General features: G+C 33.7%; 1 pseudogene; it reads left to right on the plus strand.

The window, feature by feature from the left end:
- The first annotated feature begins 5,760 nt into the window (after positions 1-5,760).
- On the plus strand, positions 5,761-6,619 carry LOC124526914 (high mobility group protein B1-like; annotated as a pseudogene).
- The last annotated feature ends 8,896 nt before the right edge of the window (positions 6,620-15,515 follow it).

Genomic DNA, 15,515 nt, shown 5'->3' on the forward strand with positions numbered 1-15,515 from the left:
AACGTGGAGAGGGTATGTAATGTTTCCAAAATATGTTTGAACTTAAGGATCCATCAATTTAATATAGGTTGCTATAACATAGGATGTATACATGAATCTGATGGTAACCACAAACCAAGCCCCTATACAAGATACAACAAAATAAAGAGAAAAAAAACCTCCAATATAACACTATAGAAAATCATCAAACCACAAGAGAAGAGAGAAGAAAGGAACAGAGAACTACAAAATAGCCAGAAAACAATTAACAAGAAAGCAATAAGTATATTCCTATCAATACCTATCAATAATTACTCTAAATATAAATGAACTAAATGCTCCAATCAAAAGACTTTGAGTGACTAAATGGATAATAAAAAATAAAACCCATCTATATGCTGCCTGTAGGAGACCCATGTCAGACCTAAAGGCACATATTTCTGAAAGTGAAGGGACAGGAAGATATATTCCATGCTAATGGAAGTGAATAAAAAGCTGGAATAGAATACTTACACCAGACAAAACAGATTTGAAATCAAAAACTGTTACGAGAGACAAAGAAGGGTAGCACACAATGATAAAGGGATAAATCCAGCAAGAGGATATAACCATTGTGAATATCTATACATCTAACACAGAGGCACCTAAATATATAAATCAAATATTAACAGATATAAAAGGAGAAATTGACAGTAACACAATAATAATAGGGGATTTTAACACCTAACTTATATCAGTGGACAGGTCTTTCTCACAGAAAATCAGTAAGGAAACAATGCCCTAAAATGATACATTAGATCAGATGGACTTAATAAATTTAAGAAGACTGAAATCATTCCAAGCATCTTTTCTGATCACAGCAATATGAAACTAGAAATCAATTACCAGAAAAAAAGTACTGGAAAAAACACAAAAAAGTGGAGACTAAACTACATGCTATTAAACAATGAATAGGTCAACAGAGACATCACAAAGGAAATAAAAAAAATACCTTGAGGCAAAATAAAATGGAAGCAACCTCCTCAAATCTATGAAACACACCAAAGTAGTTCTAGAGAGAATTTTATAGCGATACACACCTACCTTAAGAAAAAGGAAAAATGTTAAACAATTTTACATCTCAGGGTGCCTTGGTGTCTCAATCAGTTAAGCATCTGACTTCAGCTCAGATCATGATCTCACAGTTCATGGGTTCAACCCCTGTGTTGGGCTCTGTGCTAGCAGCTTGGAGCCTGGAGCCTGTTTTGGATTCTGTGTCTCCCTCTCTCTGCACACCCCACCCCCCACTCATGCTCACTTACTTTCTCTCTCTCTCTCTCTCAAAAATAAATAAAACATTAAAAAATTAATTTTACATCAAAAGGAACTAGAAAAAGATAAACAAAACCCAAAGTTGGTCTAAGGAAGGACACAATAAAGACCCAAGTAGAAATAAATGCAATAGGCAATAAAAAAGGGGAAAAAAACTAAGAGCAATTTATTTGAAAAGATTTAAAAAAGACAAAACATGGGGACCCTGGATGGCTTAGTCAGTTAAGTGTCCAACTTTGGCCCAGGTCATGATCTCATGGTTCGTGGATTCAAGTCCCACGTTGGGCTCTGTGCTGACAGCTCAGAGCCTGGAGCCTACTTCTGATTCTGTGTCTCCCCCTCTCACTGCCCCTCCTCCCGCTCATACTCTTTCTCTCTTTCTGTCAAAAATAAATGAACATAAAAAAATTAAATAAATAAAAGAAGATAAAACTTTAGCTAGACTCATCAAAATGAGAGAGAAAACTCAAATAGATAAAATCAGACATGAAAGAGAAGATGTCACAACTAATACAGAAACAAAAAAGATTATGAGATCATTATATACAATTATACACCAACAAAGTAAACAACCTGGAAGAAATGGATCAATTCCCAGAAACATATAATCTTCTAAGACTGAATCAGGAAGAAACAAAAAATCTAAACAGACAATTACTAGTAATAAATTTAGTCAGTTATCAGAAATCTAACAAAGCAAAGTCCTAGACCAGATGGTTACACAGGTAAACTGTATCAAACATTTAGAGTTAATGGGTTTCCTTCTTAAACTCACCAAAAATGGAAAAGGAATTAATACTTCCTAATTTATTCTATGAGGCCAGCATTATCCTCATACCAATATCAGGCAAAGACATTACAAAAAAAGAAAATACACACCAATTTTCCTAATGAACATAGATGCAAATTTTTCAACAAAATTTTAGTAAGCAAATTCAACAAAACGTCAACAGGATCACACAGCACAATCAAGTGGGATTTTGTCCAGGATGCAAATCAAACAACATGATACACCACAATAACAAAGGAAAAGCTAAAAATCTTATAATTATTTCAATAGATGCACAAAAAGTACTTAATAAAATCCACTATCAATTTATAATTAGAAACTCAACAAAGCAGATGTAGAGGGAACATACCTCAACATAATAAAGGCATATATGAAAGACCACAGCTGAAATCATAATCAATTGTGAAAAACTGATAGCTTTTCATCTAAGATCAATAACAAGACAAAATGTCCTCTCCCGCCACTTTTGTTCAAACAGTACTGGCAATCCTTGCCACAGCAATCGGACAAGAAAAAGAAATAAAAGGCAAGCAAATTGGTAAGAAGTAAAATTGTCACTATTTGTAGATGACATGATACGTTATATACAAAATCCTAAAAAGTCTACTAAAAACACTATTAGAACTAATAAATTCAGATCTGCAGGATACAAAATTAACATAGGAAATCTGTTGCATTTCTCCACACTAATAATGAACTATCAGAAAGAGAAATTAAGAAAACGTATCTTGTTTACAATGCTATAAATAAGAATAAAATACCTGGGAATACATTTAGCCAAGGAATTGTAAGAGCTGTACTCTGAATACCATAAGATATTGATGAAATAATTTAAAGTAACATAATTGGAAATATATACCATAGTCATGGATTAGAAGAATTAATATTGTTTAAATGTCCACCCAAAAAATCTACAGATTTAATGATCCCTATGAAAATATCAATAACATTTTTCACAGAAATAGAAGAAATAATCCTCAAATTTGTATGGAAACACACGCAAAAACTAAAATAGCCTAAGCAATCTTGAGAAAGATAAACAAAGCTAGATATATTTGAAATCTCAGATTTCAAGATATACCACAAAACTATAGCAATCAAAACAATACTGGCACAGAAACAGACGCATAGATCAATGGAACAAAACAGCCCAGAAATAAACCCATGCTTATATGTTCAATTAACCTATGTAAAAGGGGACAAGAATATACAATGGGGAAAAGACAGTCTCTTTAATAACTGGTGCTGGGAAAATTGGACAACTACATGCAAAGGACTGAAACTGGACTACTTTCTTATACCATATGCAAAAATAAACTTAAAATGCATCAAAGACATAGTGTTACAACTGAAACTATAAAACTCCTAAAAGAAAACATAGACAGTATGAGGGCCATAAAAATAAAAATAAGCAATTAGGATGATACCGAACTAAAAATACTTTTCACGGTGAAAACCATCAATAAAACAAAAAGGCAATCTAATAAATGGGAAAAATATTTGCAAATGATAGATCCTATATATAAAGGGTTAATAAGCAAATATATAAAGAACTCCTACAACTCAACACAAAAAAGAAGCAAACAATCTAATCACAAATTTTGCAGAGGACTTGAATAGACATTTTTCCAAAGAAGACATACAGATGGCCAACAGACACAAGATGCTCAACATCGCTGATCATCAGAAAAAAATGCAAATCAAAACCAAAATGAGAGATCACCTCATATTTGTCAGAATGGCTAGTGTCAAAAAGCAAGAGATATCAAGTGTAGATGAGGATCTGGAGAAAGGGGAATGCTCAGGCTCTGTTGAGGGGGTATGTCAAATGGTGCAGTCACGATGGAAAATACTATGGAGGTTCTTCAAAAAATTAAAAATAGACCATAAGACCATAAGACCCAGCAGTTCTACTTCTGTGTATTTATCCAAAGAAAATGGAAGCACTAATTTGAAAAGATACACACTCCTATGTTCATGGCAGCATTATTTACAATAGCAACAATATGGAAACAACCTAAATGTCCATTGATAGATGGATAAAGAAGATCTGGTATGTACGTACACACACACACACACACGTGTGTGTGTGTGTGTGTGTGTGTGTGTGTGTGTGTGTGTGTAAACAATGGAATATTATTCAGCCATCATAGAGAATGAAATCTTGTCATTTGTGACAACATGTTTGAACCTAGAGGGTGATGTGCTAAGTGAAATGAGTCAGAGATAGACAAAGACCATATTTCACTTATATGTTGAATCTAAAAAATAAACATGCAAAAAAAAAACCACCCAGAAACAGAGTCATAAATAGAACTGATATTTGCTAGAGGAAAGTGGATGGGAGTTGGGCAAAATAGATGGTACAAATTTCATTATAAAATAAATAATTCATGGGGATGTAAAGTACAGCATATGAAATACAGTCAATGATCTCATAATAATGGTAACTAGACTTACTATGGTGATCTTAATGCATGTAAGTGTTGAATCATTATATACCTGAAGCTACTGTAATATTGCCTATCTACTTCAATAAAAAATAAACAAAGTTCAAAAAAACTGGACTGAGGTATATATGTCAAGACATCCAGTAGAGCCTATTTTATTGTGAATGCATGAAGACCAAAAGTGTCCCCATAAGTGTCTTTGGAATCAGATATCAAGCTTGTGGCAGTTGTCTTGAAAGTATTTCCATTATGAAAAATTCTCATTGTTATGGATACACCATACTTGAACTTACCAAAACATGCCTACTACTGAAGTTTTGATTTCAGAATCCTGTGCAATTCTCACTCTCAGTAGATAAATGACTCCAGTCTCTTCACTGCAAACCCAGCTATATATGCTCTTCTAAGAGAACATATTTAAATCTGAGTCTGATTTATCTTCTTTTGCCTCAATTCCAAGGTTTTTGTTTTTACCAATAATAAACTCTTTTCTGTCCCAACTATACATACCATCATCTTGATAATATTTGTCCTCTATATTTTATATAAAAACAAGTTTAATTTGGCTTATGACTCATTTGTAAACTCCATAACTTTAAATTTTCTGGTATATGTAACAAATATACTTTCTTCAGCCATAACATTTTATTAAAATTTTATAAGCAGAATATTTTGGACTGAGAGTTTGCTTAATTTCTGTACTCACTGTAATATTTGGGGAAAGTAGGTATTGTCAGGATCAAGAAAAAAAATAGTATATATGTGAGAGACAGTGTTGAATAAAGCAGTGGCCTCACTCTTACGAGAATGGCTTAAATCCTAAGTTGTTGCCCCAACCTTCTTTTTTAAAAATATAAGGAAACCAAAAATTAAAAAATACTTTAGAATAGCTTCATTTTCACCCCTCAACTCAAAATTTATCAATATATTTAATGGCCAGTAGATTTGATATTATGCTATGTGTTCGATTTCTCAGGAAAGCCCACTCCCATGTAGATGGCTAAGTCCCATGCAGAGATATTCTTTCTGTCTAGGTCTATAGTTTTCTATTCTAAGTGCACACCAGAAATACCTCCAAAAGTGGACCTTGGACAGTAATGTTAAGGAGCAGAGAGAGTGGGGAGGCTGTGCCCAGCTCCTGCTCTCACAGCTGCTGCAGGACACTGAGCTCCATAGAGACCGCACTGGGCCCCACAGGACTCTGTGCCTTGCTGAGAAAAATAATTAAACATGGACAACGGAGATCCTAAGAAGCCAAAAGGCAGAATGTGCATTCTTTGTGCAAACTCGTTGAGAGGAGCACAAGAAGCATCCAGAGGTGCCTGGGTGGCTCAGTCAGTTGAGCATTCGACTTGATTTCTGCTCATGTCATGATTCCAGGGTCATGGAATGGGGCCCCAAGCTCAGCGTGGAGCCTGCTTAAGATGATTCTCTGATTCATATTCATTCTCTCTCTCTCTCTCTCTCTCCCTCTCCCTCTGCCTCTCTCCCCAACTTGTGCTCTCACTCTCTAAAAAAAAGAAAAAAGAAAAAGCATCCAATTGCTTCAGTCAACTTCTCTGAGTTTTCTAAGAAGGGCCTAGAGGGTAAAGACCATGTCTGCTCAAAAGACAGAAAAATTTGAAGACATAGCAAAGGCAGACAAGGCCCGTTATGAAAGAGTAAATGAAAACTTATATCCTCTCTAAAGGGGAAACAAGTTAAAGGATCCCAATGCACCTCAGAGGCCCCTTTGGCCTTTCTCTTATTCTAAGTATCACCCCCAAATCAAAGGAGAACGTTCATGCCTCTCTATTGGTGATGTTGCAAAGAAACTGGGAGAGATGTGGAATAACTCTGACCCAGATGACAAGCAGCCTCACGAAGGCTGCTGAGCTGAAGGAGACACACGAAAAGGGTATTGTTGCCTACGGAGCCAAAGGAAAGCCTGATGCAGCAAAAAAAAAAAAAAAAAAAAAAAAAAAAAAAAGGGTGTCGTCAAGGCTGAAAAAAAGCAAGAAAAAGAGAGGAGGAAGACAAGGAAGATGAAGAGGTTGAAGAGGAGGAGGAAGATGACGAAAACGAAGATGAAGAAGATAACGATGAATAAACTGGTTTTAGCACAGCTCTTTTTCTGGTCTATACAGTACGTAACTCCCCTTTACATAACTCCTTTTAAAGAAAAAAAAATTGAAATGTATGGTTGTGGAAGATTTGCTTTTAAACTGTACAGTGTCTTTTTTTGTGTAGTTAGCACACTACCAAATGTGTATTTAGATAGCCCTGTCCTCGTGCTATTTTCAGTAGTCACTAACCTTGCCTGGGACAATGTAGGGGTTGGAAATTGGCATGAAAATTTAAAACAGGTTCTTATTGGTGCACAGAACAAATTAGTTGTATATGGAGATGAAGGATTTTTTCATCTTCACTTGTCTCTGATGCAGTTTACACGAAATAATTAGCGTTCTGTTAACTGAATAGCACTCTGTAATTGCAAAAAAAAAAAAAGGAAAGAAAAAGTTGCAGCTGTTTTGTTGACATTCTGAATGCTTTTAAGTAAATGCAATTTTTTTAATTAAAAAAAGAGTATATCATAAAGTATGGTTCTTAGATTAGCAGTTTTAACATCACGTGAAAATTTGTTCAATATATGAAAATTCTTGGGCCCCACCTCACACCTAAACAGAAACTCTGGGGATAGAGTAATCTGTTTTAAAAACTCTCCAAATGTTTGTGATAAACGCAAAAATGTGAAAATCACCAAGATAAACAGTTCTTATTATGTTCCATCATCCCTTACTCCAGGCTGAAACCCTCAGAAATAAGATCTTTCATGTAAAGTATAATAAACATCTATAGCCACATGATATAGTTATTAGCAGAATGGTTTTTGGAACTCTTCTGGAATATTCCAGAATTTTCCAAATGATTTAATTTCCCTTACCACATTCTTACCTCCATAAGATGGGGATATTCATATTTATCTCCTAGAGTTGTCATAAGGTCCAAAAAGGTAGTATTTTTAAGCCCTTAGTAGAGTGATCTAACAAAAAAAATTAATAAAATGATAGCTATTGATGGTATTATTATAGATTTGGGTACATGTATACTTTATTGTTAATATAAAAATATTCTCACAATTATTATTATTGAATCTATTTTGGGTTTGGCATTCAGCTGACATTAGATATTCTTAGCTTATCAAATAATATTTATTATTGTATTTCTCTTTGTGTTGAGGAGATGATCTTATCTAATGTTTATAATTTCTTTTTTCCATTTTATAAGTTTTTAGATAGGTAAAACCATGCTTTTCAAAGTTTAAAGCAACAATCCTAGAAAGCATAGTTTATTTGGTCATCAGAATTTATGTGTGTAGATATGCAGATATAACCAAAATAAACTATATAACATTAAATGAGATTTATTTTATTATTTTGTACTATATAGTCTCTATATTTATTTCTATTATATTTAAGTAAAATATTCTACCACCATCCCCCACATAATTAATATAAATAGTATGAAGAATCCTGATTAAGCATAATATAATTTAGCAAAAATATTCAACTACAAATATAAAAATATTTTCCATTAAAAATAATGAAATCTTGCCAAGTGCAATGATGTGGATGGAGCTAGAGCGTATTATGCTAAGCATAATAAGTCAGAGAAAGACAAATACCATATGATTTCACTCATATGTGGAATTTAAGAAACAAAACTGATGAACATTAGGGAAAGGAAAAAAGAAAGGGGGGGGGACAAACCATAAGAGACTCTTAACTATAGAGAACAAACTGAGGGTTGCTGGAGGCAGGTGGGTGAGACAATGGGCTAAATGGGTCATGGGTATTAAGGAGGGTACTTGTTATGATGAGCACTGGGCATTGTTTGAAAATGATCAATGAATGAATGACTGAATCACTAAATTCTACTTCTTAAACCACTATTACATTATATGTTAACTAGAATTTAAATAAAAAACAGAAAAGTAAATAAATCAATGAAAACACTGCCCAGTATGACAGAGTTGGTGTTCTCTTGTTTTCCCACAGCTTCTCATAATGCAACAGTTATTATATTGCATTATAATTATTTATGTTTTTATCCTTCCCTCTCTTACCAAAATATGAGTTATTCTAGCATACAAGCTATTCACCCTGTCTAGTGTAAAATGCATGTTGAATGTTAGCACAGTTCAATAACAAAATCACTGTGTCTTTGTTTTTATATTACTGCTCAGCTCATAGACAGAAACATTATTCCTGGTTTAAATGGTTACCAATGGTGTTAACCTTTTTTATTGTTTTATATATTAGAATTTGTTTTCTCCAAGAAGGCATATAATTAAAAACATCTAATAAAAGAAAAACAATGTCTACAAAAGAACACATTTTCAGGATGCCTGGGTGGCTCAGTCGGTTGAGCGTCCGACTTCAGCTCAGGTCATGATCTCACAGTTCGTGAGTTCGAGCCCCAAGTCAGGCTCTGTGCTGACAACTCAGATCCTGGAGCCTGCTTCAGATTCTGTGTCTCCCTCGTTCTCTCTGCCCATCCCCCACCCCCCACTCACACTCTCTCTCAAAAATAAACATTACAAAAATAATTAAAAGAACAAATTTTCAACATAGGGAGAGGATTTCAAACTTTCATATTTGAAATACTGTTTTCCTTGTGAATTATATATCAAATCTTTATTAAAGCATTACTGCCTTGATTATGCAAGGTCATATTGATTTGCTCACACAATCTTTTACTCAGATTCAAGTTATTATAATTAGCATGAAAGTATTGATTACAAGCTTTCTTTTGTAGTCAGATAAATTTGCCTTTTCCTTAATGCCTTCAAAACGGTATCAAAGGATTTTCCAAGCCGTGACATGTTAAATATGTGTCAATTTCCATAACTTGATCTTGAATTGTAGTCAACTTTTCTGTGTTAAACACAAACAAGGAAATTCACCTAATTGTTGTAAACTCATTGTTACATTTCCATTTACCGACTTAAGTCAAATAAACGCATATATTTAAGAGTATTCAGAATCTGTTGCCTGTAGTCATTTAAACTTTTTGCAAAAACCTAATCCTCATTATTTATTTCTTTCGTGATTACTCATGAGATGGGGGAAAAAATGACCTTTTCTGGCTGACTGCCCATTGAATTCTGCACTCAGACACTGAAGGCAGCTTTGATTGTGTTTTGATGTTTTCACCAACCTATTACTGTATTGACTTGATGGCAGCCAAAACATACATTTGTGATCTCATTTTTCTCCAGCAGTTTTTTCCACTCAATCAGACATGTACACAAATATCCAGAGGACAGAAGAATGCTTTTAACTGAAGCAAATCTCTCAGGAATAGTATCATGCAAGAGCCTCTTTGAAAGACTGCAGTTTGCTGTTTGTGCCAAACATTCCTTTCCCTCTTAAAGAATCCCACTGAAATTAATGCCCAAAAGAAAAGATGCATTATAAACAAATGATTCTACTTTGCCGTATGTCTTCATACTGCTGAAGATTGAGTAGTAATTATATCTTTTTTTTTGATAAAGACCAAAAGATTTTTGCCATCTATTTTCTGTGACCAAGTATTAATGTGCTGCAGCTGTCACTTTGAATGAGCATTAAGGAATATTTCTCGCTGATGTCACGGGAGTGCAAAAATGGGCCTTTTTCAGAGACAGACTTCAAATCAGAGTTATCTTTCCCTAGTTCTCCTTTGCAGTTCACTACTACAATACTACATTACTTCTGATGCTAAAAGAATTAAATTATAGCAAAAATCTACATGTTATTATTGTTAAAAATGACTTTAGAATTCTTTTTTGATTATGTCCTTTCAGTTACAGAAATCATTTAAGAAAGTTTGAACTTTCACTTTATATAGTAAGGCTCAATATTGGACATCAAATAGTATTTTTTCACTGATAATGCACTATATATTCATATTTGGCACCAAAAAAGTTCAAAATAAATAAATCAGTCTTCAAAACATTAAAGTTTTCTACCATAATGGAAATTCAAAAAACATGCTTAGCATTTTCATTAACATTTAGAGTATGCATCTAATTACACAATGTGACCATTTTATAGGATAAAAAACTAGACAAATTTTTGAATATTGACTAGCTGAAGATTCTAAATCACTCATCGCTCTAATACTTTTTCAGCATCAAACAAAATTTTGTGATGACAGAAAATAGCGAGGTTGAGAAAAAAAACACGATAATTTCTCTTAAGTTTGCACAAACAGAACATATTCTGATATGGAATGCCTTACGATTCTTTATAAAGGCTACCATGAGTTATCAAATTCTTTTGCCATCATTAAATCTTCCCAAACTTCTAGCCAAACTATGTTCACCAAAAATCAAAATTCTCATTTCTCCAAAATCATTAATCATTTCTATATGTCCAATAATTTTGAACAGCAATTCCCTAGCAGCTTTTTCTAAATTAAAAATCAACCTAATTAAACATTTCATAGGTAGGATAGATATCAGGTCAATGACTAATAGTTTTCCTTTTTTTTTTTAATTTTTAACGTTTTTTAAATTTTTTTGAGACAGAGAGAGACAGAGCATGAACAGGGGAGGGTCAGGGAGAGAGGGAGACACAGAATCTGAAACAGGCTCCAGGCTCTGAGCTGTCCGCACAGAGCCCAACACGGGGCTCGAACTCACAGACCGTGAGATCATGACCTGAGCCAAAGTCGGACGCTCAACCGACTGAGCCACCCAGGTGCCCCAATTTTCCTTTTTTTTTTTATTGAAGCATAGTAAATACACAATGATCCATTAGTTTCATGTGTACAACCTAGTGATTTAACAAGTCTATATGTTATGCTATATTCACAAGTGTAGTGACCATCAGTCACCATACAACACTATTACAATATATAATTTGCTGTATTCCCTATGCTCTACCTTCTATCCCCATGATTGACTATAGATTTCTTATAGAAATTCAGAATTTCTTATAGAAATTCAGACAGAACATTTATATTGTCTGATTCAACCAGTTACTTATAATTTAGAATGAAATGTGGTAAACTAATAGCAAAACCAATTGATTTACTATTAGTATGAAAAATATTTTGGAGGGAAAACCATACTAAAAATGTATATAACCTACATAATCCTATAGCCTACACACATGTGGTCAGGCTATTAAAAAATATATACTAATGCGACTTCATTTTTGACTGATTTCATAAAAATTTAAATTCATTAAAAGTGTGAAAATCTGAAATGTATTTATCAAAGATTTAGTCTTCACTATTGCAAAAGGAGATTTCACCTCTAATTTGTACAGTTGTTTCAACCGTATCTTTCTGAAAGTGTTTCCTGGTTCTCAATACATTTTACCAATGTTAATTTTTTCTTCTTATGTGTTCATGAATAACAGCCTTTCTTTAAATAATTATCATTAAATTTCTAAAACGTGAAATTTAATCACTCCCAGCATTTTCTTCTGTCAATAAAATTATGCATGCCCTCTCTCCTTTGTACTGTGACTATGCCACTTTCTGTAAAGAGATATGAATAATCTTGCTTTGAATTAAATATTAATGGATAGTTAATTAATGGTATGTTTCTGTTAAGTATTTGTTAGACTGTAGAAAAACCAGGGGAGCTATAAAGTTCAAAAAGATACATTCTTATTTTTTCCTGTGGGGATGAAATGAACTTCCATGACATTATCATACATAGAAGGATGTGATCCCCAGTGTGCTGAGTTTTATTGGAGATCAGGACAGAGGAAGGTACTCCTGCAGGGAGGCATGTCCATAACATAGCTTTAGTGTTTAACTTTAAAGCATCATTGGAATTTTCATTAATCATCGGAAAGAAAAAATGAAGAAAGACATGAGGCATTGCAGTTTGAGGGGTTAACATAAAATTATGCAAGCAGATAACTGTAGAATATTTGCAACATCAGTCAAGCAGTCCAGGTGTTTAGAATATGGGATATGGAGTTTTATATGTTTCTCTAAGCACAATAGCTTTTCCATATTAAAACCTTATTCCCTAATATTCAACTTCATATGCTCTTTTTCCCACTCTTCACTACTATGCTTCTCTTTCATACATATGTTCTAACTTATCCATGCTTTTTACTTAAAATATGATCTTTAAAACTAGATATATCATATGTGCTTAGATCATTTTAACTATAGTAAGGCCGTTCCCTCTCTTGATCTGGAAGCCATAAGTAATTGGTACTAACACATATTTTAGACATTTTGCTAGCGGTCTTACCTGAGTTTATCCTCAATAAAATTGCAAGATTTTTTTTCTTACCCCCTCCACCAACCTGCTGTTAAATCAGGTCTCACCATTTGTAGATTATTTTTATACCTAATTTGAATCTCTTGGCGCTCAATTTGATTTTGTAGAATTTTGTTCTCTATAGCAACATACTTGTCAAGTTTTTCTCATTTTTTTAAAGATATTGTTGTGCATATTACAAAAAAAGGGAATTTGGTTAAGCTACTTAAATACTACTTAAAAAATAATCAAAGATCTCTATAGGTAACACAAGAGTTACATTTAATTTATATTGATTAAAGGATTAAATTGATTTTTCAAAATGACAAATTCGTAGAGTTGTAGATGCTCCTTTAGACTTTGACAGATTTATGAAAATGTGTTTTCTATGAAATTATTCTGATTAACTTTGTAATTTTATATTTAAATATCATCTCTATATATTGTGAATTATAAATCACTCTTTTGTTGGTCCATAGGCTAAATTAATTAAATGTTTAACAAAACTGAGTATTAAAACATGAAATATATGTGTTATTTTCTATAGAGATATACTGGTACCATGTGAAAATAGCTTTCAAAAAACACTTTTCACATGTTTTTGTTCTTTGAAATTCCCTTTTTATTCAATTCTTTTTATTCAATTCCCTTTTTTCCCCCATTTGGAGTAAAAGAAATAATAAAATTGGAACTGAGTGTTACCACCATCCTTGCAAGTTATATTATATCATATTGCAAAGATTAGGACTTTCCCTTGCAAGTTATTCTTACTATACTGATATCACAAAAATATTCACTTCATAAACCATTTCTTGTCAAAATGTAGGCCCTATTAGCAAACCATTATTTTTAACACAGCCTTTTTGTCTGAATTCAGGAAAGCATATCTAAGTTCCTGTTATAAAATTTCTCTTAGCACCTTTTAGGCAATACAGTAAAAATTTACCTAATCACTGTCTTCCTAAGCCTTTCTCTAAAAGACAAAATACTGAATTCAGATATAGTAACACTTTTTTTTTTTCCAGATCCTATAGTCAAATTGTTTAGTAATAATCTTTGGAGCTCTGACAATCATGCAATTAAAAAAAATTATTCTTTATTGGGGGAATGCAGAGGGAGAGGGAGAGGGAGAGGGAGAGGGAGAGGGAGAGGGAGAGGGAGAATCCCAAGCAGGCTCCATGCTCAGTGCAGAGCCCAATGTGAGGCTTGATCTCATCACCACCCTGGGATAGTTACCTGAGCTGAAACCAGCTGAACCTGAGTTGAGACCACCCAGGCACCCCTCTGATAGACAGGCAAATTTTTCTAACTCCTTCCCACTGCTGGAAAAATGGATGCATCTTTACACTCTATGTTAACTTCAGAGGCATTTTTGAAAAATAGTAACAGAAATCTCTTTTCTAATTAATGAGTCTGGGAAATTAAGTGAAAAGATTTACATTGAACTATTCTGTATTTTTAATGACAAACAGGAACTTACATGTGTAATTTATTAGTACATAATCTGGTTATAATATTAAATTTTAAAAGTCAATCATCTTTTGCTCAAAGAACCTGGTGCTACCAAGTTTATGAACCCACAGTTTCCCTGTTGTGCCAGAGAAGGCACTAGTGGTTTGCTCTGAAAAATTAATCACTCTCCAATCATCTGCTTTCTCATTTTACGAAATAATTTAGAGCACCTTGGTATGCCAATATTTTTTGTTCATGAAGCAGTTAAAACAACACAAACATAAAGACAAGTAAACTATCTCGTATCATTATTGGTATCATAAAAAAGGCTTGAAGAAGCAAGGAAAATCTCTGGTTAAATTATTTTTGCTTAAACATTAAGCTCCTTAACTCAGTTCTCTCTACCTACTTTTTAGCATGAAAAAGGGTTGCAAATCACTGTGTCCCAACAATATCAAAACATCGTTCCTAAGTGAAAGTATAGACAATTGATTTATTAATAGCACATAACAACCAAAATATGACTGAATTAACTAAATTTTGTAGGTGACATCTGACAAACTCCTTCAGATTTTTTCCCTCCAAAATATTTTTTTAATTTTTTTAATTTTTTTTTTTTATTTATTTTTGAGACACAGAGAGACAGAGCATGAGCAGGGGAGGGGCAGAGAGAGAGGGAGACACAGAATCTGAAGCAGGCTCCAGGCTCCGAGCTGTCAGCACAGAGCCTGACACGGGGCTTGAACTCACGAACCGTGAGATCATGACCTGAGCCGAAGTCAAGCGCTTAACCGACTGAGCCACCCAGGTGCCCCCCGTCCAAAATATCTTAATACGAATTTCTATTTAATTAAATAATGCTGTTTGCAAATTTCAATTTTTTAATGGAATCAGTTAGCTAAAATCAATGTGTTATACCAGAGGTAAATTCTGCTTATTTCACTACAATTAGAAAACTAAGTCAGATGCCTATTCTGTCATCAAGTGACTGTAGCACATGACATCCTAGGAGTGACCATTCCAGCAACATCCTATGTTTAACCATCTAGGTGACAGCGTGCGGTCCATGTGGAGGTGCACACTTTTCCTTAACAATTTCTAAACAGAAAAAAACATAGACCTGGTAAAGTAGGTCTACTCATTTAAAATTACCAACAAGTTGATAGGAAGAATTATGTGATGCTAGTCAGTGCATGCCTTTATAAATAAAAGCTAAATTAACAAAGTAGGCTTTCATGCCTTACATTAAATAAATGGCATATTAGAATTTGCGCTTTTT

This window comes from Lynx rufus, unplaced genomic scaffold (assembly GCF_022079265.1).
Source record: "Lynx rufus isolate CCGP_SWC_20201006 ecotype Redwood Valley unplaced genomic scaffold, mLynRuf1.p SCAF_5, whole genome shotgun sequence".
Taxonomy (NCBI): domain Eukaryota; kingdom Metazoa; phylum Chordata; class Mammalia; order Carnivora; family Felidae; genus Lynx; species Lynx rufus.